The following is a 26,587-nucleotide window of genomic DNA, read 5'->3' as shown; positions in this document are numbered from 1 at the left end:
GTATGGATTATTTACTAGTGTTTCAGACTTTTTATTTATTGTACTTTTGTATTATGAATTGTATAGCCTAACGTCCGGGGAGCAGGACGTTCTGACAGGAGGAGCAGAAATTGTTAAAATACCGCTGCAGGTTTCACCATCATACCCGCCAGCGGACCAATGATTACACACCCTAGTCGAGTTGCCGGAGTGAGGGGGGAGGGAACTGGGCGGGCACTCGCACACAAATAGAGGCAGAATAGCGTACGTGCCCTAGCCCCTGATGAGTCATGCCCCCCTAAGTGACGAATTGCGTTGGGTGGAGCCTGGGATACGTACGCTTCCTGATACATTGATACGCTTGCTGGTCAGAGGGACTGCTGGTGACGCGTGGAGAGCTGCCAGCTGCCGGCTATGTGAGATATGCTGTTTTTTATGACTATCTGGTACGCAGAACATTTTAGCAGGGCTTGTGAGCCATATTAACACTGACAGGTGGTGTTTGTTTCATTCTAGTGTTTGCATCAAAGAGATTGTGATACGCTTATTGCAAGAATCCAGCTGGTGAGCAGGGGACTGACGGAGGAGTGTGTGTGCCCCCCCTTCCTGCATGTGGTGTTTAACCCCGGCACAGTGTGTGTAATGGTGGGCATAGACTGGTCGACCGGCGGCTTGATTAGCCGCCGGATCGACCCCAGTCGCGTCCCCGCCCATCCGCGCTGATCGATTGCCACTCGTCCCCGCCGGCGGTCCTTATCGGTTGCTCGATTCCCTGCCATTGTCCGCCAGCGGGAATCGAGCGGGCGCGGCTCGAGCTGCATAATAGGGCCAGCTGAATATTATCAGCTGGCCGGATCAGCTGGTCGATACACGGTACCCAAACGTACCGTATATCCCCAGCATTAGAGCACAGGGTGTACTGTTGCTTGGAAGTTACCCGCTATGTATTGCACTTTGCTCTCCTAGGGTTTTCTGAGGAACTTGTATTTTGCCAGAGGCGTGGCTGTGATAAAAGACTTGCTGCAGGGTGATGGGCACATCACTGTGGTGCATCTCCCCAACCAAATGTGTGTCATAAAAGAATGCAGCAGCAAACCCTATTGTGAATGGATCTACAGAGCAAACGTCTGGTGATTGCACAGGGGGTATCAATATTGGACTTGCATTAATTAATAGATGCCTTCTCCAGTAAGTTATATTTTGAGTTCAATTACCTGGCCTCCGTATTCCTGACCTTAAAAGGAACCCGAGCCGAAGCTTGGGTTCAAAATCTGACACTATTTAGAGAGGGAAGCTTTAGGATTCTAATGAGGCTTCCCTTGGTTGTCGCAAGCCTCCCTTTGCTGAACGCGGCCACCCTTCACATCGGGGCTGCGCAGCTCCTCTTCCTGGATCAATGGCTGTGCGAGCCCGCGGCTCTGTACTACTGCGCGTGCACGGGCGGGCTCAGTTGGCTATTGTGCGCATTCGATCCAGGAGCAACAGTGGACCACAGAGTAGCGAGGGAAGCCTCAATAGGATCCTGAGGCTCCCCTGTCCTAAGGCAAGTATCTGATTTTGTACCGAAGCTTCGGCTCCGGTACATTTTAAGCCAGTTAAGAATATTTAGGACTTCCTCGATTTGACATGCACAACTGGATCCACCACTGTGCACTGTCTGTAACAGTGTAGCCTGCATGGCTCCAAGTGCCTCTAGCACACCATCCAGCATCTTACCAAATCACTCCCATGGAGTCTGGTGGCATTTGTGCATGCAGATTTGGTGATTGTAGATATTATCAGGTGGCCATAATAATGTGACTCGACGGCGTATACTAGTAATATTTTAGCAGCGTATGTATGTTCGTGGCAGTGGTTACTTGGGCACATGGAGAAGCCAAGAAACATCTCTCCCTAGCTAGGCAATGATGGGGAATATAACAAATGTATTCCCCTACCAATTACCTAATTTGTACTTTTGGACATGTAATGTAGGGTCGGGCTATTGCTGGCTATTGCCGAATTACAGTGATTTTAGGAGAAATTCCCCTAGTGCTACTATTGTTGTAATTAACACTATGGTCTATGGCAGCGCCCAAGTCAGGTGCCACATGGTGCCGTGCAGGCACCGAGATGACCCGACTCAGTTTGGCAGAGCTCTGACCTCTATGGGAATAGTACATGGCAAGGAAATTAACAGCTCTACTTAAAAAGAGATAAGTGCCCACCTGCAAGAGAGTGCAAGCCCCACTTGTGGGGTAAAATACACACCTAGCATACACATAACCTGTCTACCACTGGAGGATGTTGGTTTCCTGTAACAGCTTGCATGCAACTTAAGTACTCATCCCTCCCACTGCGGAGAAGTCATCCTTGATGGGAGGGGACCTAACACTAACTAAATCCTAACCTATGCATATGCATAGCCTGGGTGCGCCACCAAGTAAAATTGAAAATTGCGCAAAAGGTGGATCAGCGCATCACCAGGCCGCCTCCAAATGGCCTCCAGAGGTGCGCTGAGCCCCCCAGAAATGGCAAACGCACCTTGAACCCAAACAGAAGCTCTGCATATACACCAAAAGCAAGGCTGTTAAGTGGGAGCAGCTGACCAAAAATGATTAGAGGCCATTCGGAGGTGGCCTGGTGATGCGCTGATCCACCTTATGCGCAATTTTCAATTTTAGTTGGTGGCGCACCCTGGCTATGCATAGGTTAGGATTTAGTTAGTGTTAGGTCCCCTCCCATCAAGGATGACTTCTCTGCAGTGGGAGGGATGAGTACTTAAGTTGCATGCAAGCTGTTACAGGAAACCAACATCCTCCAGTGGTAGACAGGTCATGTGTATGCTCAGTGTGTATTTTATCCCATAAGTGGGGCTTGCACTCTCTTGCAGGTAGGCACTTATCTGTTTTTAAGTAGCGCTGTTCATTTCCTTGCCATGTACTAATTTAATGCATTTTTGGTCAGCTGCTCCCACTTAACAGCCTTGCTTTTGGTGTATATGCAGAGCTTCTGTTTGGGTTCAAGGTGTGTTTGCAGTTTCTGGGGGGGGGGGCTCAGCGCACCTCTAATTGGAGACCATTCGGAGGCGGCCTGGTGATGCGCTGATCCACCTTTTGTGCAATTTTCTATGGGAATAGACATGCTAGACAACTCCAGAGTATGGTAGCTAAGCTGACTTTGCACAGAGTTCACCTTTTACACCTATTTACCACTTTTTGTTCAGTTGCTAAGGAGATTGTGGGTGTGGCATTCACCAAACAATGTAGCCTATGATGGCTGCTACTAAGCATATTTGAATCCTTTGCCATGTCTAGAAAATACTAGTTGACTGCAGACTGAAATGAAAGGTCATTTTTGACTATTTTAAATTATGTTTTTGTGTGACTGCGATATTTGTTAAATGATTTTTTTTTTAATATACAAAAGTTTAGCTTTTTTTTCATACCTTCTAAATCACTGACTGAGAACGAACATGAACACTGACTCCAATGTGTCTAAGGCTTCCTGCACACTGCATGCAATTCCGATTTTTAATTGATTTTTACATCCGATTCCGATTTTTAATTAATGCATGCTGCTTTTTTTCCTCCGTTTTTCTGTTGATTGCATTCAGGGAAAATCGGAATTGCAAATCGGAATCGCAAAACGGATTTGCAGTGTGCAGGTAGCATAAATGTCTAAAAGTGCATAGTATTTTTGCAAGTGTGTGACTCAGAAACCACTGGGCTGCCATAGGGGCAACCTGTTCAATTGCTCCAGAGCCTCTGAGCACTGCTGGGCCCCACAGGGTCTCCCCCTCCAACTTTATTCTGGTCTCATATGCTGGGAATACACTGTTCGTTTCTGCCGTGCGTTTCTCCTCTCGATTGTTTTTGCCGCTCGATTCTGCAGTCGAATCTCTTCTCTTCTGCTCGTTTTTCTTATCTTTTTCCATTCACTTCTATCAGAAATTGAGCGGCAAAAGGATCGAAAGGGAGATCGGACATGTCGTAAATTATCGAACCATCTAATCAACTCCAAAACGAACAGTGTATTCCCAGCATAAGGCCCCTAGCGTGTAGCAGCTTGCCTGTTTTGCCCGTTGCGTACTCCTCCACATATCTGTAGCTCTGCGCACTCCCTCTTTCCTCCTCACAGGGGCGCCCTTCCTCCGTGACCCCATGCATGTTATACTTAAAGAGACTCTGTAACAAATTGTTTATCTTTATTTCTTCTATGCTATAAGTTCCTATGCCTTTTCTAATGTGGTCTGGCTTACTGCAGCTTTTCCTAATTGCACAGTAGCTGTGTTATCTCTGTTATATGATCTAATCTTCTCTCTATAGTCGGCACAGTCAGGCTGAGGCAGTCAGACTGGAATGTGCAGGGCTGCTTGTGATTAGCTAGAAGCTGTACACACCCCCTGCAGGCTCTGTGTGACTAACACACTCTGCTTAGCTGAGCCTATTAGAAGCTGGTTAGTTTGTTTGTAAACACTGCCTAAAACTGGCAATTACAAGCCAGGTTTGCAGCAGAGAATGGCAGAAACAGCACAGAGGGGACCAGGAGCACATAATGAATAGAATGGTATGCTTTTTATTGTAAGAATTTCAGAGTACAGATTCTCTTTAAGACGTAGCCACAGACATATAGTGAAGCAGAACCGAAAAGGGTTGCTACACTGCATAGGCACTATGGATCAACTTAAAGTTAAAGAGAAACCGTGACCAGGGTTTGAACTTCATCCCCATCAGTAGCTGATACCCCCTTTCCCATGAGAAATCTATTCCTTTTCTCAAATGGATCATCAGCGGGCTCTCAGTATGGCTGATATTGTGGGGAAACCCCTCCCCCAGTGTGATGTCAGGACCATAGTTCTGACATCACACTCTGTGAGCCTTGTTGCATTGTGGGAAATAACAGCTGTTTCCAACTGCCAAAAAACGAGGCATCTCCTTCCAATGACATCACCTGCCAGCAGTAAAAATGTCACCATGTGGTAAATGTCAGAATGTAAATCAGGGAGAGGAAAGAATTTACAATGGGCCAACATTGACTAAATCATTTACACATAATTGTTGTAAAAATGAAGCACTTTTTCATTAATTTTTTTTTACTGGAGTACCTCCTTTAAAGAGAACCCGAGGTGTGTTTAAAGAATGTTATCTGCATACAGAGGCTGGATCTGCCTATACAGCCCAGCCTCTGTTGCTATCCCAAACCCCACTAAGGTCCCTCTGCACTCTGCAATCCCTCATAAATCACAGCTGTGCTGTGAGGCTGTGTTTACATCTGTAATGTCAGTCTCAGCTGCTCCCCCGCCTCCTGCATAGCTCCGGTCCCTGCCCCCGTCCCTTCCTTCCAATCAGCAGAGAGGGAAGGGATGCAGGCGGGGACTGGAGTTCTGAAGGAGGTGGGGAGAGCAGCAGACTGACACTATAGAGATAAACACAGCCAGCTCTGACAAGCTGTTTGTCAGCAGTGTGGCTGTGATTTATGAGGGTTTGCAGAGTGCAGGGGGACCTTAGGGGGGTTTGGGATAGCAACAGAGGCTGGGCTGTATAGGCAGATCCAGCCTCTGTATGCAGATAATATTCTTCAAACCCACCTCGGGTTCTCTTTAAGGGGAGACCTGGAGGGCTCTAAGGGCTTGTCAGGCAAATCCGCAACAAAGGGGTCCTCTAGTGGCATACATGGCAGTTGGGCACACGGCTTCTTGGTGCAAGGAGAGGCGAATGACTGCTCTCCCTGCTGCCACACACATTTGGGGTGGTGCTAAATACTATTCCCACCTCCCAAGTCATAGCAACTCGGAGGGAGAAGTAATTTGGGGTCTGGCAATCACCGGAGCCCCAAATAAACCATGAGAGAATGTGGACTATAGCATTACTGCTATAGCCACGCCAAGCTTCGACGCTGCGCTGCAGGCGCCAAAAAGCCCTGCTTCGATCTAGTGCTGCTTTGGGGGGAGGGTCTGTCTAGAATTTTGCCTGGGTGCCCTTATTGTACCTAGAACTGGCCATGATTGCAGCAGTTGATAGAGAGAAGCAAAGAAAAAAAAAAGTAAAAAAAAAAAAATCTCAACTGCCACTGCATTAACTTTGTTTAAAAGCAAAACTAAAGTAAAAAAAAAAAAAGTTACGTAAAATATAAATAATGTGGTTATTTGAGCGAGTGCACAGAGCTTTACTGTCTGCCATTCTCTGTTACTAGGGTCTGATATGGGGATCTGTCTGTTATTGGAGTCTTATATGGGGATATGTCTGTTACTGGAGTCTGATATGGAGATCTATGTGTTACTGGGGTCTGATATGGAGATCTGTCTGTTACTGCGTTCTGATATGGAGATCTGTCTGTTGCTGGGGTCTGATATGGAGATCTGTCTGTTACTAAGGTCTGATATGGAGATGTTTGTTACTGCGGTCTGACATAGAGAGCTGTCTGTTACTGGAGTCTGATATGGAGATCTATGTGTTAATGGTGTTTAATATGAAGATCTATCTGTTACTGGGGTCTGATATGGAGATGTCTGTTACTGGGGTCTGATATGGAGATGTCTGTTACTGGGGTCTGATATGGAGATGTCTGTTACTGGGGTCTGATATGGAGATGTCTGTTACTGGGGTCTGATATGGATATCTGTCTGTTACTGGGGTCTGATATGGAGATCTGTCTGTTACTGGGGTCTGATATGGAGATCTGTCTGTTACTGCAGTCTGATATGGAGATCTGTCTATTACTGGGGTTTAATATGGAGATCTGTCTGTTACTGCGGTCTGATATGGAGATCTGTCTGTTACTGCGGTCTGATATGGTGATCTGTCTGTTACTGGGGTCTGATATGGAGATCTGTCTGTTACTGGGGTCTGATATGGAGATCTGTCTGTTACTGGGGTCTGATATGGAGATCTGTCTGTTACTGGGGTCTGGGGTGTTTAATATGGAGATCTATCTGTTACTGGGGTCTGATATGGAGATGTCTGTTACTGGGGTCTGATATGGAGATGTCTGTTACTGGGGTCTGATATGGAGATGTCTGTTACTGGGGTCTGATATGGAGATGTCTGTTACTGGGGTCTGATATGGAGATCTGTCTGTTACTGCAGTCTGATATGGAGATCTGTCTGTTACTGGGGTCTAATATGGAGATCTGTCTGTTACTGGGTTCTGATATGGATATCTGTCTGTTACTGGGGTCTGATAGGGAGATCTTTCTGTTACTGGGGCCTGATATGGAGATCTGTCTGTTACTGCGGTCTGATATGGAGATCTGTCTGTTACTGCGGTCTGATATGGAGATCTGTCTGTTACTGGGGTCTGATATGGAGATCTGTCTGTTACTGGGGTCTGATATGGAGATCTGTCTGTTACTGGGGTCTGATATGGAGATCTGTCTGTTACTGCGGTCTGATATGGTGATCTGTCTGTTACTGGGGTCTGATATGGAGATCTGTCTGTTACTGGGGTCTGATATGGAGATCTGTCTGTTACTGGGGTCTGATATGAAGATATGTCTGTTAGTGGGGGTCTGATATGGAGATCTGTCTGTTACTGCGGTCTGATATGGAGATCTGTCTGTTACTGGGGTCTGATATGGAGATCTGTCTGTTACTGGGGTCTGACATGGAGATCTGTCTGTTACTGGGGTCTGACATGGAGATCTGTCTGTTACTCGGGTCTGACATGGAGATCTGTCTGTTACTGGGGTCTGACATGGAGATCTGTCTGTTACTGCGGCCTGATATGGAGATCTGTCTGTTACTGCGGTCTGATATGGAGATCTGTCTGTTATTGGGGTCTGACATGGAGATCTGTCTGTTACTGGGGTCTGATATGGAGATCTGTCTGTTACTGGGGTCTGATATGGAGATCTGTCTGTTACTGGGGTCTGATATGGAGATCTGTCTGTTAGTGGGGGTCTGATATGGAGATCTGTCTGTTACTGCGGTCTGATATGGAGATCTGTCTGTTACTGGGGTCTGATATGGAGATCTGTCTGTTACTGGGGTCTGACATGGAGATCTGTCTGTTACTGGGGTCTGACATGGAGATCTGTCTGTTACTGGGGTCTGACATGGAGATCTGTCTGTTACTGCGGCCTGATATGGAGATCTGTCTGTTACTGCGGTCTGATATGGAGATCTGTCTGTTATTGGGGTCTGACATGGAGATCTGTCTGTTACTGGGGTCTGATATGGAGATCTGTCTGTTACTGGGGTCTGATATGGAGATCTGTCTGTTACTGGGGTCTGATATGGAGATCTGTCTGTTACTGGGGTCTGATATGGAGATCTGTCTGTTACTGGGGTCTGATATGGAGATCTGTCTGTTACTGGGGTCTGAAATGGAGATCTGTCTGTTACTGGGGTCTGATATGGAGATCTGTCTGTTACTGGGGTCTGACATGGAGATCTGTCTGTTACTGGGGTCTGATATGGAGATCTGTCTGTTAGTGGGGGTCTGATATGGTGATCTGTCTGTTACTGGGGTCTGATATGGAGATCTGTCTGTTACTGGGGTCTGATATGGAGATCTGTCTGTTACTGGGGTCTGATATGGAGATCTGTCTGTTACTGGGGTCTGATATGGAGATCTGTCTGTTACTGGGGTCTGATATGGAGATCTGTCTGTTACTGGGGTCTGAAATGGAGATCTGTCTGTTACTGGGGTCTGATATGGTGATCTGTCTGTTACTGGGGTCTGACATGGAGATCTGTCTGTTACTGGGGTCTGATATGGAGATCTGTCTGTTACTGGGGTCTGATATGGAGATCTGTCTGTTAGTGGGGGTCTGATATGGTGATCTGTCTGTTACTGGGGTCTGATATGGAGATCTGTCTGTTACTGTTGGGGCATATTGCATGGTTACTGAGCAGCCTCAGTGCAGCACTCATGGCTTCATATGCATTTGTTGTATTTATAATTATGAGCTGATACAATTAGATACAGGAAGAGCAGTGGCATAGGAATAAGGTGTGCAGAGGTTATGACCGCATCGGGCCCCCTGGACCCGAGGGGCCCACTAGGGGCCCTCCATTATCCATCTTATTAGCTTTTCATTGGTGCTATGCTGCTAATGAACACCTCTATATGTTCATTGCATATTGATAATCCTTAACTGTTTTCTTACTCTGATTACACCTCTCGGACACTGCAGCTGTCCTTGGTAGGTTTTGGGGCTCCATATTAACTACTTTAAGACCGCCTCACGCCAATGGGCGTGACTGCGGCGGCAGCCCCAGGACCGCCTAACGCCAATTGGCGTCAAGTCCTTCCCCTTTGTTTATATGCGTACAGCGCTGCCGGGGGCCGCAGCGCTGTATGAGATCGGCGATCCCCGGCCTCTGATTGGCCCCAGTACGCCGTCCTCTCATAGGCTGTAGAGATGGGAAGTTCGGATCTTTTCAATGATCCGGATGATTCGAATCGGATCATTGAAGAGATCCGGATCTTTGATCCGAATCTCGGATCATTTTACTACCGGAAGCATTCGGGGGTGAAATGAACAGCAGGACAGGTCTGTGGACAGGAGAAGGGGAGGGAGTGGACACACAGAGAAGGGGAGAAGATGGACAGAGGGCAGGGAGTGGACAGAGATGGGAGGAGGGACGAGCAGAGAGCAGAAATGTTTGCACGTAATACCCACATGCTGAAGTCATATGCTTTACATATATTTCACCTATATGTTCATCTGTACACTTTGAAAGAAAAGGTCGCACAGTGAAAGAAAGCATTCCCAGAAGTGAAGTGCAGCTGTTTAGTGCCGAGTGCAGGAGGATTATATTGCCTTTCAATCACACTGTCTGCAAAGTTACTGAGCTGTGCTGAGCCAAAAGCTTCCCATGTGTTCACTGTGCAGCACTACGGAACAGACAGCCTGTAATGAGCAGCACATTATAGCCAGTATGTGTGCTCTACACATATCTGGCAGTGGCACCCATGTCCCCTCTCTCTCATCTACCTGTCCCTGCAAGGCTGCCTCCCTTCCAACAGAGCGATCCATCTCTGCTCTGCTTCCAAGACCCCGTTGCCCGCTGAGAGGGGGCGTGTCGCTCCTGGCCCCGCCCCTTTTGCGATCCGAATTACTCATTTTGATGATTCGGATGATCGACTCATAAAATAGATTCGGATCAAAGATCCGAATCGTTCATGATCCGGACAACACTAATAGGCTGATGCCTATGAGAGGCGGAGAGCAGGACGGATCACCGTCCTGCTCAATTGTACAGGAAGAGGGGAGGAGGGAAGGAGAGGGAGGGGGACAGCGGCCATGATAGCCTCTATGAGGCTGGAAAAAAAAAACAGTGACAGCGGCGATCAGACCCCTCCGGCAGCATGTACCCTTAGGGACAAAAATAGGAGGCGAGTCCGATCGCCATATTCCTTACCTGGGCTGTGCAGGAGGCTGTAAAGCCTGCGCAGCCCAGTAGTGAAAAAACGTGCCTGGTCTTTAGGGGGATTTAACTGCGGTCATCAAGTGGTTAAGAGAGCTTGGGGCCCGATGTAAAACTGGCACCGGGGCCCCAAGCCCATTAGCTATGCCACTGAGGAAGACACGGGTACAATTGATGTGAGTGCGCTGGAGATCACTACATTATACCACATAACATGCTTCACTGGGTGCTTCTATGCTTGGGAAGCTTTGCTTGGCTAATTGGGTGCAGTAAGAGGTGGATTCTGCAATGGTGGAACTTGTGTATGCTGCATGCTGGGAGATGCAAGCATTGCTAATTCCTAAACATGCTTATGCAACTGTTAGATCAAGCTTTATATCAACTCAGACTCACGTGAACAAACACTCGAGGTTTCATTGGCCATGCATGTTTATGGTACTTAGTTCTCTACTGACTTGTATGCGTGTTGTTTTTTGTTTTTTTAAAAGACAAAGTAACTTTCAGAGTGGGTAGCCTGTCCTATTCTTTCCACTGTGCTGTACCCACTCCGGTGATCCTATGAGATGTTCACACTTGTCTGTGGAACCAGGGCCGGATTTACTACAAGGCACTGTAGGCTTGTGGCTACAGGCGCCTGGTGATGGAAAGAGTCCTGAGCAGAGTGTAAATGAGAGGTTACTCACCCAGCTCTCTGCATTCCGCTGAGGAGATCTCCCTTCAGTCAGTGGCCCCTCTAGCTACTTAAAGAGACTCCGTAACAAAAATTGCATCCTGTTTTTTATCATCCTACAAGTTCCAAAAGCTATTCTAATGTTTTCTGGCTAACTGCAGCACTTTATACTATCACTGTCTCTGTAATAAATCAATGTATCTTTCCCCTGTCAGACTTGTCGGCCTGTGTCTGGAAGGCTGCCAAGTTCTTCAGTGTTGTGGTTCTGCTATGAACTCCCCCTTCCAGGCCCCTCTCTGCACACTGCCTGTGTATTATTTAGATTAGAGCAGCTTCTCTCTTCTCTCTTATCTTTTACAAGCTGGATAAATCATCCTCTGAGCTGGCTGGGCTTTCACATACTGAAGAATTACATACAAGGGCAAAGCTGTGTGCAGGAAGAAAAGAGCAGCCTGAAACTTCAGTGCATGAGAACAGGGGGAAGAAGCACACAAATGATCTCTTGAGATTCAAAAGGAAGGGTGTATACAGCCTGCTTGTGTATGGATGTATTTTCTATGTGTGGACATACTGTACATCAACCTACTTCCTGTTTTGGTGGCCATTTTGTTTGTTTACAAACAAACTTTTTAAAACTGTTTTTAACCACTTTTAATGCGGCGAGGAGCGGCGAAATTGTGACAGAGGGTAATAGGAGATGTCCCCTAACACACTGGTATGTTTACTTTTGAGCGATTTTAACAATACAGATTCTCTTTAATGCTGTTTATCCTCTGGCTACCTAACACTTGGGGTCACCTGTAGCTACCTGTGACAGGCAAGGGAAGTAAGGGAGAAGTGACAGCTGGGCCAGTCAGCACACTTGGTACAGAGATGGTACGCAGTACGGATCGTTGGGAGTTGGTAGGTTCATGGAGGGTGAAGTCTAAAGCTGGCCACTAATGGTCCAATTTCTAGCGAAAAATCGTTTGAGCGATCAGAAATTCTGATCGGATTGGTTGTAAATAATCTCCATTGGTGGACACGATCGATTATGAACGAGTGAAAAAAATGTCGCCCGAATGAATTTTCGTCGAACGAAAATTTGTATTTTCTTGGTGGTCGTGATAGATAGGAAGCAATGATTGGTTAGTTGATGGTGTAGTGAACGATTTTTCGTCCGATCAGAATTTCTGATCGCTCGAACGATTTTTTACTAGAAATTGGACCGTTAGTGGCCAGCTGGTGCCAGGACATCTGTGCCTATAGACTCCTGTGAAGTAAATCCGGGCCTGTGTGGAGCTGAAGCTTGCCATATATCCGCAACATCACAACATGCCTATTAATTGTTAAAAAAAAAAAAAGCAACCCCATATCCATAAAAACGTTGAACGGGTCCATAGGAAATCATGCTTCTGCACTATAGACAGTGTCTGTTGGTTCACTGTCTGTTATGATAGATCACCAAAAATTAGTATTATACCATGATGGACACATGACTATGGTAGGGATTGTGATTTACTGGTAGATCACAAAGGACTTCTGGGTAGACGCCACACTTGCCTACCTAAGTGAGGTACACCTCGTACTCTGTCTCTTACACTTGCATGAGCTTAGTGCGATATGCTGTCCTGATGTTTTGCACAGCAGTGTAGAGGATTAGCAAGTTGCAAGGTGGGGAGCCATACATTTAGAAGCATTATGTGCTACTGCTGGTTACAATTTTGCATGATATTGTAAGCATGATATTGTGACTCCATTTAAAGAGACACTGAAGCGAACAAAAAATTATGATATAATGAATTGGTTGTGTAGTACGGATAATTACAAGAACATTAGTAGCAAAGAAAATATTCTCATATTTTTATTTTCAGTTATATAGTTGTTGTTTTTTATAACATTGCATCATTCTCTAATATATGCAAGCATCAGAAGACAGAGCTCTGTGCGACTTTGATAGTTGTGGAGCTTAATGGCTCTTCTGCATAGATAACTGGAGTTTCTTAACTCTTCCTGTACTTGAAACAATATTAGACTTATGTCTCTACTCCTAATGTTTTATCTCTTAGCTGTACTGCACATACAAATCATATCATAATTATTTTTTTTCTCTTCAGTGTCTCTTTAACCACCTGAGCAGTTTGGACGAGCTCAGCTCGTCCATGACCGCCGCGGTGGATTGCTCAGCCCCTGGTGGGTCTTTTTTTATAATTTTTTTTTTTTAAACCGTGCAGGTAGCACTCTGCTAGCTGTGTGTTTTGTTCGATCAACCGAACCGCCGCTAACCACGCGAAAGAGGGCCCCTCCCCAGACCCTCAGCGCAGCCTAGCCAATCACCGCCAGGCTGCGCTATGGGGTGGATCGGACTCCCCCTGACGTGATGAGTTGCGAACAATGTGTATTGACATGTTTAACTCGCCCAATTGCAGCTTCCTGCACCGATCTCCATGGCCACCGCAGCGTTATGCGACACGCTGGCATGCAAAGATGTCTGGGCACATGTTGTCGCTGTGACGATGAAGATGGAAGTTGCATTTAGGTGTGTTAAACCTGTCATTATGCACCGCTTGCAACTTTGCTGTGAGGGAGGGAAGGAGGAGAGGAATGCATTCCTCTATTGGCAGGCTGGATACAAGACAACATTTATATTGCTTTTTTCTTCTGGCGGACTCAAAGTACCAGAGCTGCAGCCACTAGGCACGTTCAGTAGGCAGTAGCAGTGTTAGGCAGTCTAGCCCAGGCATGGGCAAACTTGGCCCTCCAGCTGTTAAGGAACTACAAGTCCCACAATGCATTGCAGGAGTCTGACAGCCACAGTCATGACTCATAAAGGCAAATGCATTGTGGGACTTGTAGTTCAGTAACAGCTGGAGGGCCGAGTTTGCCCATGCCTGGTCTAGCCCAAGGACTCCTTACTTTTATTATTACTATTTAGTATTTTATATAGTGCGGTGTCTTCCGCAGCGCTGTACAAAGTATATTGTCTTGTCGCTCAAATGTCCCCTCAGAGGGGCTCACAGTCTAATCCCCACCATAGTTATATGTCTATGTATGTCTTGTGTAGTGCATGTATCGTAGTCTAATGCCAATTTTAGGGGAAAGCCAATTAACTTATCTGTGTGTTTTTGGGATGTCTGAGGAAACCGGATTGCCCAGAGGAAACCACACAGACATGGGGAGACTATACAAACTGTGCAGATAGTGCCCTAGGTGGGATTGGAACTGGAGACCCAGCGCTGCAAGGCGAGGGCGCTAAACACTATGCCACCTGGATAGGTGTTGATTTACTGAGCCTGAAGAGCTGATATTTGAACCCAGGTCACCTGTGTCAGAGCCAGTTCAAATCGCCAACAGGCCGTATACGGCCCACGAGCCATAGATTGCCATAGTTTGCCCAGCCCTGCTCTATATTTAGTCAAGCAATGCTCTATTTGGTTTACTGAGGGGGACTCTATGATATTCATCTAATTGACCAGCGGCTTGTGGTAATCACAGATGGACTGTGGCTGTGCATGTGCTGTAGTTGTGACATGCGTCTGTTGATAGATTCTACCTGGTAGAACATTTTCAATTTGTAGTTTTCGAAGTAGCCCATAAACTGAAAAAGTGAGGGCACCACTGGATTAGACTATGATCCTCTGTGAGGAACAACTAGTGACATAACGATATATTGTGGAAAGTGCTGCATGAGAAGATGTCATTGCTATATAAATACAAAGCAGATAAATAAAGCAATTTGTCTAAATGCTGACTTACAGTCAAGTGATTTCTGCCCTCTGCATCATACAAAACAGGCATGTTGCGAATGAAACTGAAGACAACAAGGAATTTTAAACAATTAAGATTGCTCAGGCTTTACATAGCTGATATCTAAACCTTACCAAAATAATTCTCACTCGAAGTTCCGAATTTGCTGCAAGATCGGCGTACAATGAATATTGTGTCACCCAGATGTGGACTTGGTGGCTCGGATCCCCCTGGTAAAGACTTCCGTATAGGCCTCGCACCAATACGTGAGAGGGTAAACACTACTTGCTTACGTTTTTGTCTCCCTACTGAATCATTAACAGACCTGAATCTAGGGGCGTGAACAGTCTTATCTGTTTCGTGTGATATGACTCTACCACACAATCCACTCCGCTTGTCTCGGCCAGTCCAGGGTGTGACAGTATGACTGAAAGGTTCAGTGTTCCAGGGACTGATGACTCTGAAAGCAACGCGGTTAGTGCTTAAAGTGGACCTGAACTCTTGCACAGGACAGAAGGAAAACCGATAAATGCACCCTGCATGTATTTTAGAGAGTTTAGCCCATCTAATTCCCCCACCTCTGTGTCTAATCACAAGTTGTATTTTGATCTCAGCTGTATCAGCTGGCAGCCATGACAAAGCAGCTAATTGGTAAATTCAGGATGTTAACAATGTCTGCTTCTATGAAAGCAAAACGTACACACTACAGATTTATTGCAGGATTTGTATCAGCTGTAACACATTTTTTTTTCTTTAACCGCTTCCAGACAGCGGTGATTGAAATCTACGCCCCGTTTTGATGCTCTAATACCTGCCAGGGCATAGATTTCACATCACTGCCGCCGCCGTGCATTCTCACTGCTTTTATTGCTCCTGCCGATCTTGATGCTGTCTCCCTGCCTCCTCTATCATGGCAGAGCCCTGTCATCTCAGGCTCCTGACCATGTCATCAAGAGAACCTCCTATTGGCTTACATTGATCACACGGTCAGGAGCCAATAAAAGCGGCTCTTCTCCTCCTCACAGAGCTCTGCCGTCATAGATAAGGCAGAGTGGGTGGCCTGAGGCTCTGGGTGTGCAGCGTGGACGGCGGTAGCGGCAGGTATGTGCAGCGATTTGTGGTTATACGGTGGTTTCTGGTACCAGCAGTCTTTGGTACTTGGATGGTGGATCCGAGATAAACTTTTACTCATTGCATAATTGTGTTCCTTTCATACAGTTTATAGGGCATTACTCAAGCCAAATACTTTTTTTTTTTTTTTTAATACCCTAGGTCACTATAAACTAAACAAGCCTCGCCCACAGTTTCTCCAGAGAGCCTTGGCACTCTGAGCCTTAGTAGCAAAGGCTTATGGGAGCTCAGTCTGGGCAGGAGGAGGTTACTAGCCAGAGATTTCAGAGGCAGAGGGGGGGGGGGGGGGAGTGAAGTTTTCACAGGCTGAGGGCTGGAGATACAGATCAGCTTGCCTGTGTGTAATGTGACAAACAGAACATGGCTGCTCTTATTGCATCACAGGAATAAATAATCATAAACTGTTGAAACTGTTTACAGCTCGATATACTGTGTCAACTATCTAAACTTTAGATAAGATATATAGACAAGTTACTTGTTATCGTTAGTTTTTCATTTCGGATCCACTTTAAGGGAGCAGAGACTGCTGGTACTTAAGTGGTTAAAGGTTTTGTTGCTTATCTGTTTGTTGCATACAAACACATAAAAAAAAGCCATACACACAGCCACAGGCAGCCCATGAGGCGGGGTGAGGCAAGTTTCTCAGGCAGCGGAAGTGAGCGGGGGGACAGCGCCCGCCTGGCTGTGGAGGGGGGGGGGGGGGGCAAGGAGCTGGAGGGGGTAGCAGCCAGGAAGGGGGAGCAGCGGGCACAGCGGTGGGGAGGGTGTCAGACCCCCACCCCCCTCTCTCACCTGGGGTTCCCCTGTCCTTGCTCCCCCCTTTAGCTATTTTCGCTAAATTTAAAGCCGGCAGCGAGGGTGGAAGCAATTACTTCATTGCGTTCCACCGCTCGCCGCATCGCTTCCTGCAATGCCATACACTGTACTTCAATGGGCAGCATTGCAGGAAGTGTCGTGGCGAGTGGTGGAATGAAAGTAAGTAGGAAGTAATTCCCCCCCCCCAGCTATTTTTGCTACATTCAGAGCCAGCAGCGAGCTGGAAATTACTTCCTCCTTAAGGCCACATACACACATCAGACTATAGTCTTTGGAAAATGAAAGATCACAGACCAATCTTACCACCCTTCATGTAGTATGAGAGCCATACTCTACTCAGTCTTTTCTATGGAGCTGAACTCCACATCAGAAAAAAATCCATACACACATGATTTAACTGACATTCATCTGCAGATCAAGCAATCATCCGCAGATCTGAAAATCCATCCTGGTGGATCTGATGTGTGTATGATGATCTGCAGATCTCATAGACTATCATTGCAATTTGCAGGAATGGATTTTTGGCAGGAACAGATCTTTTGCAGATACTGATCTTTTGTGTCTGTACAGCTTCTGTGTGTGCAGCATCTTGCAAAGATTTTTTTCTGATGTGGAGTTCAGCTCCATAGAAAAGACTGTGAAGGTATGGCTCTCATACTACATGAAGGGTGGTACAATTGGTCTGATCTTTCATTTTCAAAAGACTATGGTCTGATGTGTGTATGTGCCTTACTTGTGTCGCCACATCAGTTCCTGCAATGCCGCCAACTGAAGTGTATGACATTGCAGGAAGCGATGCGGCGAGCGGTGGAACGCAAGTGAGTAAGTAAGTAATTGCTTCCCCGCTCGCTGCCGGCTGTAAATTTAGCAAAAATAGCTGGAGGGGGGGGGGGGGAGCAAGGTGTTATGATCACTTCTGCAGCATGTACTGCTGGCTGCAGTTTTACTGAAGACAAGCAGTTTTTGATTTCTTTGTGTGCATTTGCTCGCATAGTTTTGCGTGCGCTTACTGAGCAGTCGCTCTGAAGTTAATGACAGGTTAATATGCTTTTGTGAAAACAAACATTGTCTGTTGCAATGGAGCTGCAATCCCTTTCTTGCAGGCTGCATATCATTGTCTGCCCTTTCCTGCTGTCAGCTTGTGATTGATTACAATTCACCTATGTGGGACTCTGCATGTCTGCTCCCATTGGATGACCTCAATATAAAGGACTGCTTCCTGCAGTGCTCCATTGGCTATCATAGTCTCAGATTCAGTCTGTTACTCTGTCCGAGGCCCCCCGTTCCTAGATCTCGTGTGGACGGCACTGACTCCTGCAAAGGGGTCAGTGAGTCCTTCCAGTTCAGCTCTTGTTATCAGTAATTGCTACTTTGCTAGTCTTGCGTCATCGCCACTGGTTCATCGCCAATATTTACGCATACTAGCGCGTTTGTTATTTTTCTTGTATTCGTGATACGTTAATACATCAGTGTCGCTGATATATACGTACGCCAACTGTTTATATCCTGTGTTCAGTCAGTCAGCTTCCAGCACATTTCGGTAGGTTGCGCGTATCCAGGGCCGGCCCAATCATGAGGCGGAATGAAACATTTGCCTCAGGCGGCGGATCTGGGGGGGCGGCACCCGCGTGTCCTTGGATGCTGGGGTCCGCCCGCCCAGCTGGAGGGGTAGCTGGCAGAAAGGGGGTATTGGGCCTAGCGGTGGGGAGGGGGGTCGGACCCCCCCCCTCGCTTGGGTCCCCAGATCTGCGCTGCCCCTCCAGCGTTAAACCAGCGTGCATATCATTAAGAGGCAATGGGTGGGGGAATCACTCACCTCTTCCGCGTTCCATCGTGTGCTCCACTGACGTCACTTCCGGCAAGGCCGCCCACTGTATTGTAAGTGGACGGCCTTGCAGGAAGTGACGTCAGTGGAACACGGAAGAGGTGAGTGATTCCCCCGCCCGTTACCTCTTAATGATATACACGCTGGTGTAACACTGGAGGAGCAGCGCAGATCGGGGGACCCAGGCTAGGCCAATACCCCCTTTCTGCCCGCTACCCCTCCAGCTCGGCGCCCCCCCACAATAACGGCTGGGGGGGAGGGGCAGCGATTTTTTTCTAATTTTGCCTCAGGCGGCAAAAAGTCTAGGGCTGGCCCTGCGCGTTTCGTGATCACCCGTGCTTAGTTAGCTCAGTTCTGCTCCTGTTACCTTGTGTGGATTGCGCTCACTTCTGCGTAGAAGTAGCGAATCCCTCCTTCCTGTTCCTGTTGCCTTGTGTGGATTGCGCTCACTTCTGCGTAGAAATAGCGAATCCTTCTGAGTCCTGTTTCTTGTATTATTCCAGGTCCTAGCTAGCATTCCTTGCTTATGTTATATATCGGTGCATCGCCAATATATACATATGTTAGTCTGTCATTTGTCGCTTCATTGATAGCTGTAATTGTAATACGTTAGGAATATTGTATCCGTTGTACTTAAATATTGTTTGTGGTTGCTCGGATCTACACCTGCTCTGTGCGCCACATCTCCTGTTGGAGTCAGTCCTCTCCTCCACTAAACTGGGGATATCCTGGTTCTTTGTGCTAGCGTGTGTACCTCCTTCACGTCAGAATCCGCATTGTGTGCTGACCGTGGAGAATATACCACCAAGCGTAACACAAGGACAGGGGAACCCCAGGTGAGGGGGGGGTTGACACCCTCCCCACCGCTGTGCCTGCTGCTCCTACTTCCTGGCTGCTACCCCCTCCAGGCTACCTATCGGGGGAGGCGGGCAGATCCTTACAAGTTTGCTTCAGGCGGCAAAAAGTCTAGAACCGGCCCTGCACACATACGTGTGTGTAAAAAAATCCTATGCTTTGTTATTTTTTTGCAAGGACACATGTGAACCAACCACCGGCAATACTTTGAACGACGAGCTATCGTTTCTGTGATCTCGTGACGTGGGTACATTTTGTCTCAATCCTCTCTGGCAGTGTGTATATAAATAAAAATGTATTTGTCGCCATAATTATTGTTTCTCAAGGTGGAGGTAGCGATGTGCAACCTTCTTGCTGTGCGGTTTGAACTCGCAAACCCAACACAATCGCCCATAACGGTGCCCATCGTTCATGCAGCCTGAACCTCCTGAGGTTTACTGGGCGGCCTGTCACTGGTCTCCCTTTCCCCTGCTTGGCATACCCATTCACTCACTCACTACCATGCTCAGAGCCAGGCAGATATCACAACAGGACCAATGAGTCTGGATAGCCAGTGTGCAGGAGAACAGCTATCTGATTAGCTGTGATTCTCTCATCAGAGGGCTACTCCCTTACTCAGCACCCATTCAGCTCTCCCTATGCTTCCTCGACCCTGGTGTGACATCAGCCTGACTCCGTTCATGGAGGTGAGTGACCATGGCGCCCAGACCGGTCTCTGAATTTTGGAGCACTTTACATGACCTGAGGAAGCGACTGTACGTCGTGAAACGCGTTGTCAAGGTGCTAAATAAATTATTGTTATTCTTTACCTATCTTGAGTCCTCATAGCAGGTAAGGTTTTACATTCTTGCCTGTATATATTGTCTTGTGGATTAACATATACTTTACAGGCGCCTCCTACCGCATGATCCAGTAACTACTGACCCCAGGATACTACCAGGGGTAGCACCTCTACAGAAACACAGATCGCTTTTTGAGGAGCAGCGACCGAAAGGCCGAGTGGAGACGGTACTTCTCCACATACACTGAAAGTGGTTGCTCTCACAAGCAACCCACAATTGTGAGTATAATTTTGTATACTTCAGCCATCTTTTAGTGACGTTATTACGCAATACTGGGCTCCTGGTGTCCCTGTGTTTTTTTGTTTTTAACTAGATCAGGCACACTAGGCAGGGAAAGTAAAGAGGGGCACGACGGGATGGGTAAAGGTTCAGTGGTTTTGCGGGTGATAGGCGAACTCCTATTTGAGCATTTGAAAACATGCAGGTTCGTGAGCCATGCAGGGAATCCACCAACACTACTCCGCAGTAACATTTGACTGAAGACATTCCATACAGAAATCACATTCATTTATCGCCTCCTGTAATCTTAAGTAAAAAAATAAAATCCACTTCTTTGGGATGCAGGATACGAGAATGCTAGGGCGCTCCTTATCATATACTCACTAGACTGTTGTGACACTCGTCTCTGTTGACTACAGAGACGCGCTGTTTCCTGTGCACGCTGTCCACGCTGTTTCCTGTGCAATGCCATTCACACTACTTCCTGTTTCAGTGTGAGCAGCTTTGCAGAGGAGAAAGCGTGTCCAGGCAGCTGGCGCTCTATTGGCTGATGGAGCCTGTGAAGCTGTATTTTCTGCCCCACAAGGGAGCTCAGTGCTAGGAGGGGGCCCCCGAGATGAGTTGCACACCCTCCCCACCAGCATGACCCTGTCACCAGCCTGAACCTAGCCTTCAGTCTGAGTCGCCCTTCCCATCAATCACCATCCAGACCAAAACCTCCCACCCACCCCACTACCCACCATCCTGACCTATCCCCACCAGTCAGACCCAAACCTCCCACTCACACCACTAGCCACCAGCCTGACCCACCCCACTAGCCAGACCTAAACCTTCCACCCACCCTTCTAGCCACCAGTGTGACCCACTCTCCCACCTACCCCACCAGCATAAACCATCAGCCACCAGCATGACCCACTCTCCCCACTAGCCAGCATCCTTACACACCCACCCCACTAGCCACCTGCCTGAGCCAAACACGAACCTCCAGCCTGATCCACCCTCCCTACTGGCCACCAGCATGACCCACCCGCCACCGCCGTGACCCACCCAGCCACCAAAACGTTTCAGTATTTACCATTTGGGGTAAACTTTTCTGCATTTCACATGTGTGGTAATGGTTTCTGCATTTGACATCTGGGGTAATAGTTTCTGCATTTGGCATCTTGGGTAATGGCTTCTGCATTTTATATGTGGCATAGTGTTTGTTTTATTAGTTACTTCTTGCAAGTACTGAGTTTTACCCTTTTTTGCTTTCAGAGCTGCCAATCTAAGAGGGATTGCCACATTGGGTGACCATCTGTATGGGCTCCTTCATCTATCTTTTATGCAGCGTATTCTATACAACTACGTACGTTTGACCTGCTTTATCTATGTTATGTTTGTATTACATACTATTTCTTTGCAGTGATTTTACTGCTATGCAAAATAATAACCAAGAAAGCTCAAGCTAAACGCTGTAATATACAGCTGACACGTTCTGCACTTTCCAGGACAAGAAAGTTTTAATACTGTAATAGGATTAAAATTCCTGGTATTTTGCCGGATTACTTAAAAGAAAAAGGTTTTAGAAGTTTATATAAGCTATACATACAGTATATAAGCTGCACATATAAAAACATAACATTTTGTAAAACTGTACGGTATAACATAATTAAAGTTGATGACTAAAGCTATGTACACATGCTGGATTGAACTCTGCTGTGGTGTATGATAAAGTCTGCCTGGACCGAGAATCGTGAGGGAATTCAGCTTGTGTACAGCAGTTGCCCAACGTTGGCTTAATCTTAAGTGATCCCTCAATGCCCGAGCACCACCTGATCCCATTGTCCACCCTGCTTCCCTGCTTATAGGTATCCACTCCGTCATGCGCTGTTCATTCTCCCTCTATCCCACTCCTTAGCAACAAATGCCCCGATAGCCTGGAGGCTAATGATGTGTCTGTACAGCAATGTCACCCAAGGGATTGTGTGTTGATCCCTGACGGGTGACCAAAATCCCCCCTGTGTGTATGGGGCTTAAAGAGATTCTGAACCCTCAGAAAATCACCCTTTTTTTCAGCCAGTCCTGTTAAGCATTAATGGTTTAGCTGAAATGCCGTTATCCCGCGGTAAAACTAGGCTTTATTCACCCCGAAATGCAGGGTTGGAGGCAGAGCTTTGAACCGCAGCTCTGCCTCCATTCGCTTCTATCTCCCGCGGATCTCCGCCTCCTTCCACCCCTCTCTAACTTCTTTCACTGAGAGGGACGAGGAGGAGGCGAAGATCGACACGAATGGAAGCAGAGCTACAGCTCAAAGCTCTGCCTCCCCGTGCAGCAAAATCCAGGACCAGGAAAGTCGTGGATTTTTGCCCTGGTATTTGGGGGTGAATAAAGCCTTGTTTTGCCGCGGGATAGCGGCGTTTTAGCTAAACCATTAGTGCTTAACAGGACTGGCTGAAAACAAGGGCAATTTTCAGAGGCTTCAGAGTGTCTTTAAAGGGAATCTGAAGCAAGAGTTATATGGAAGCTGCCATATTAATTTCCTTTTAAACAATACCAGTTGCCTGGCAGTCCTGCTTATCTTTTTGGTGGCATTAGTGTCTGACTCACACACACACCTAAAACATGCATGCAGCATATCCAGTCAGACTTCAGTCGTAGCATCTGATCTGCATTCCATACAGCCCATTCATTCCGCTCTGGATGTGCTTGGATTGGGGAGGTGGGGATTGAAGGGTGAGATGTGACTGTGGGGAATTGTGGGGGATCGGAACCTGGTGTCAGACAAACATCGTGCTGATGTGAAATCCCAAAACAAACCTGTTTGCTCTACAGACCCCCATCTCTAGTAACATTGTATCCACTTCCCTGTAGTGATCAATTAGAAATTAGAAATCTGCTTGTATGGTTATTATTGATTCATAACGCACCAACATATTCCATGGCGCTGTACAAAGTAAGAAGCAAACACGGGGTGCAAAATAATAGTCAATGGTATACACCAATATACAAAATAGAGTTGGTATAAAATACAGAATCAATAACAGTGACAAACTTAAAATGAATAAATGTGTAACAAAATCCCAAACACAAAAGGGTGAGAGAGCCCTGCCCTTGCTAGGGGGTAAATGAGGTGGGATAGTATACAATATTAATACCTAGAGGCAGTGTGTTTTAGGTTATCTGGTAGAAAGTATAACTTGGCCAGAGGTCAAAAGGGGAACTGGCCTAAGGTAGATCGTATGGTTGATGGAAGAAGGGAGTTTTGAAGGCACATTTAAAGATATCAAAGGTTGCGGAGTGACAGATGTGTTATGGCAAAGGATTCCAAAGGAGGGGTGAAGCATGTGTGAAATCTTTTATACGTGAAAGCGGGGAGGTGATTCTAGAGGAGAACAATCGAAGGTCGTGTGCAGATCTTAGATTGCGATTGGGATTGGGATTTGGTTGGTATCTGGAAACTAGTGAGGAGGTTTGAGGGAGAAAGATTGTGGAAAGCTTTGTACATTAGGGTTAAAGCAGACCCAAACCAAACATTTTTTTAATTCAAAATATTTAGTTGCATCACTCTAACACATATAAAGATAAATAAACACTCCTTCAAGCCTATGAGCATTTCTGTGCATGCTTTTCACCCTCCTCTTTTCATAACTAGGGTTACACAGGTGGCAGCCATTAGCAATTCCTCCTTTTCCGGACACCACCTACTCCAGCATTTTGCCGGATTCTGTCCTGGCAATATGAAAGGAAGGGAGGGGTTCCTCCAATAAATGTAAAATATTTTATATTTGTCATCACGCAGCTGAAAAAAGGCTATCCAGAGTGCAGGCCGTGGCGGGTTTCCAGCCAATATGGTCGCCGGGCTGTGGTAGCTCAATGATAGAACAACAGTGACTGTCCAGCTGATCGAATTTGGTATGTCCACAGTGAAGCAACAACCTTATTATCTTGGGTGTGCCACCCCTCAACACACTTGTATAGCCGGCGGTCATTGCTTCATTGTGATACGCAAGCCTCTTCGCCGCGGCAAGGTAATGATCACGAAGGAGAATTGACACATGTACATGCCTTTTGTGGTGTTGTTGCAGCCGCAGTGCAACCAGAAAAATTAGGCAGGCATGTACACGCACCATTAATAAATTGGTATTTTTGTTAGCAGCCTTAAAAATTTAGGAATCCACCTGGAGTCCTGGAACCTGTTGGTGGTGGCGGAGAGGGCAGTGAAGCGGCCTGCAGGCAGAGATGCTGTGTGGGGAGTGACTTAGTCTTGGGGCCGGCAGTCACACGGCATGCAAGCAGAGATGCTGTGTTTGGGGACTGACTTAGTCTTCAGGCGGGCAGTAGCCCTCCGGGATCCATGCCTCATTCATTTTGATAAAGGCGAGGTACTGAACACTTTTTTGACCTAGGCGACGTCTCTTCTCACTGACAATGCCTCCAGCTGCGCTGAAGGTCCTTTCTGACAGGACGCTTGAGGCAGGGCAAGACAGGAAAAGATGTCTGAGACAGGTATAGCCTGACCGCCATTCGCTGCTCCCACAACCTCTCCAGCATGTGGAGGGTGGAGTTCCACCACATCAGACAATCAGAAATAAGCCTGTGCTGCGGCAGGCTATGGCGGCGCTGCAGCAGTTTCAAGGCCGCGTGGTGGTTGCGGAGCGACGGATGTGGGCTGACACTTTTCGTGCTGAGGTCACAGCGTCCTTCAACCCATCAAAAGTTCGTAAAAATTTCTGGACTACAAGGTTGAAGACATGGGCCATGCAAGGTAAGTGAGTGTAGGCACCTTCAGAAATGGCGGCCAGTTTGCCTGTTCTCGTCCATGGTTTCGAGTTTCAGCACTGCTTGGCATCGATGGTGCTGCAGACCATTGTAGGAGCGGGACCGCTTGCTGGGAGGCTCAGCAATGGTGGACTGGCTTTGGACAGAACAGGTAGCAGAGGGAAGTAGAACAGGCCTCCCATTCAACCCACGTGGCAGCATCACCAGCTGAGATGCCCCAGATCTTGCACCCTCCTCAGCAGCACCATGGAGGGTGACCCAATGGGCGGTAAAAGTTAGATACTTTCCCTGCCCATGCCTGCTGCTCCAGCCATCCATAGTGAAGTGCACCTTGCCACCGACAGCGTGATCCATAGACCGGCCAACACACTCCACAATGTGCTGGTGAAGGGCAGGGATAGCATTCCTGGCAAAATAATGGCAGCTGGGGATCCGCCATTGTGGAGCAACACTGTTCATCAGTCTGCGGAAGGGGGCACAGTCAACAAACTGGTAGGGCAGCAGCTGTTGGCCCAACAGCCTTGCCAGGAGCGCTTTATTTTTGACAACAAAAGGATCACTTGAAGGGAGCATCCGCTTCCTCTGAAACATTTCTGGCACAGAGGCCTGACGCTGGAACGCTGGTGATTCAGAGGAAATCAACAAGGGTGATGATGAGGTGCTTGCCGAAGTCTGGAGCCCTCTTCCAGCCTGGCATGCAGAGATATTTAAAGTAGAATGGGAAGCAGGTTGGGTAGGGACAGGATGACTAGAAAAAGAAGAGGGGCCTGTTGCTGCTGCTTTTCCTCCACCCATCTTTTAATTATTATTATTATTTATTAGATTTATATAGCGCCAACATATTACGCAGCGCTGTACAATAAATAGGCTTACAGACAATGATAACAGGGTTGACAGAACAATACAGGTAACAGACCATAGATACAACAATACAGGTAATAGCAATAAGATACACAACACAATGCAGATAATAGTACAATGCCAGATCATAAACTGGAATGGTAGTGGTAAAAAATTACCAGTTCCAAATTCTGGGTAAAGTGCACACAGTCAAGTATGATACACAAGGGAAGAGGGCCCTGCCAAAGGCTTACAATCTAGAGGGAAGGGCTGGTGACACAAAAGGAGGGGGTGCATCAAGAAGTTATTGGCAGAAAGGATTAGGGTAGTGTTGAGTTGATGTAGGCCTCCTTGAAGAAGTGAGTTTTGAGTGCTTTTTTGAAGGTGTTGAAGGTGGGAGCGAGCCTGATGGGCAGCGGGAGAGAGTTCCACAGGATAGGGGCAGCTCTAGTGAAGTCCTGCAGTCTGGCATGGGAGTGCGAGATGCGTGGGGTGGTTAAGAGGAGGTCGTTGGAGGAGCGAAGTGGGCGGCCAGGTGTATATCTGCTGACCAGGTCAGAGATGTAGG

At 47.2% G+C, this 26,587-nt stretch overlaps 1 protein-coding gene across 2 annotated transcripts in view; it reads right to left on the bottom strand.

Moving 5' to 3' along the window:
• The window catches only part of TMEM98 (transmembrane protein 98), a 64,022-nt gene that overhangs the window by 18,687 nt on the left and 18,748 nt on the right, over window positions 1-26,587 (bottom strand). The window contains exon 1 of one of the 2 annotated variants that reach the window (XM_068262456.1): window positions 14,865-14,998. The exons of the other annotated variant lie outside the window; for it this stretch is intronic. The gene's annotated coding sequence lies outside the window, so the exon portion shown is untranslated. Of the gene's footprint in view, window positions 1-14,864; window positions 14,999-26,587 lie in introns of those variants that run through there. 2 annotated transcript variants of the gene reach the window in all.

This window comes from Hyperolius riggenbachi, chromosome 12 (genome assembly GCF_040937935.1).
Source record: "Hyperolius riggenbachi isolate aHypRig1 chromosome 12, aHypRig1.pri, whole genome shotgun sequence".
Taxonomy (NCBI): domain Eukaryota; kingdom Metazoa; phylum Chordata; class Amphibia; order Anura; family Hyperoliidae; genus Hyperolius; species Hyperolius riggenbachi.
The sequence above is the reverse complement of the archived record's forward strand: the minus strand, read 5'-3'. Positions and strand labels throughout refer to the sequence as shown.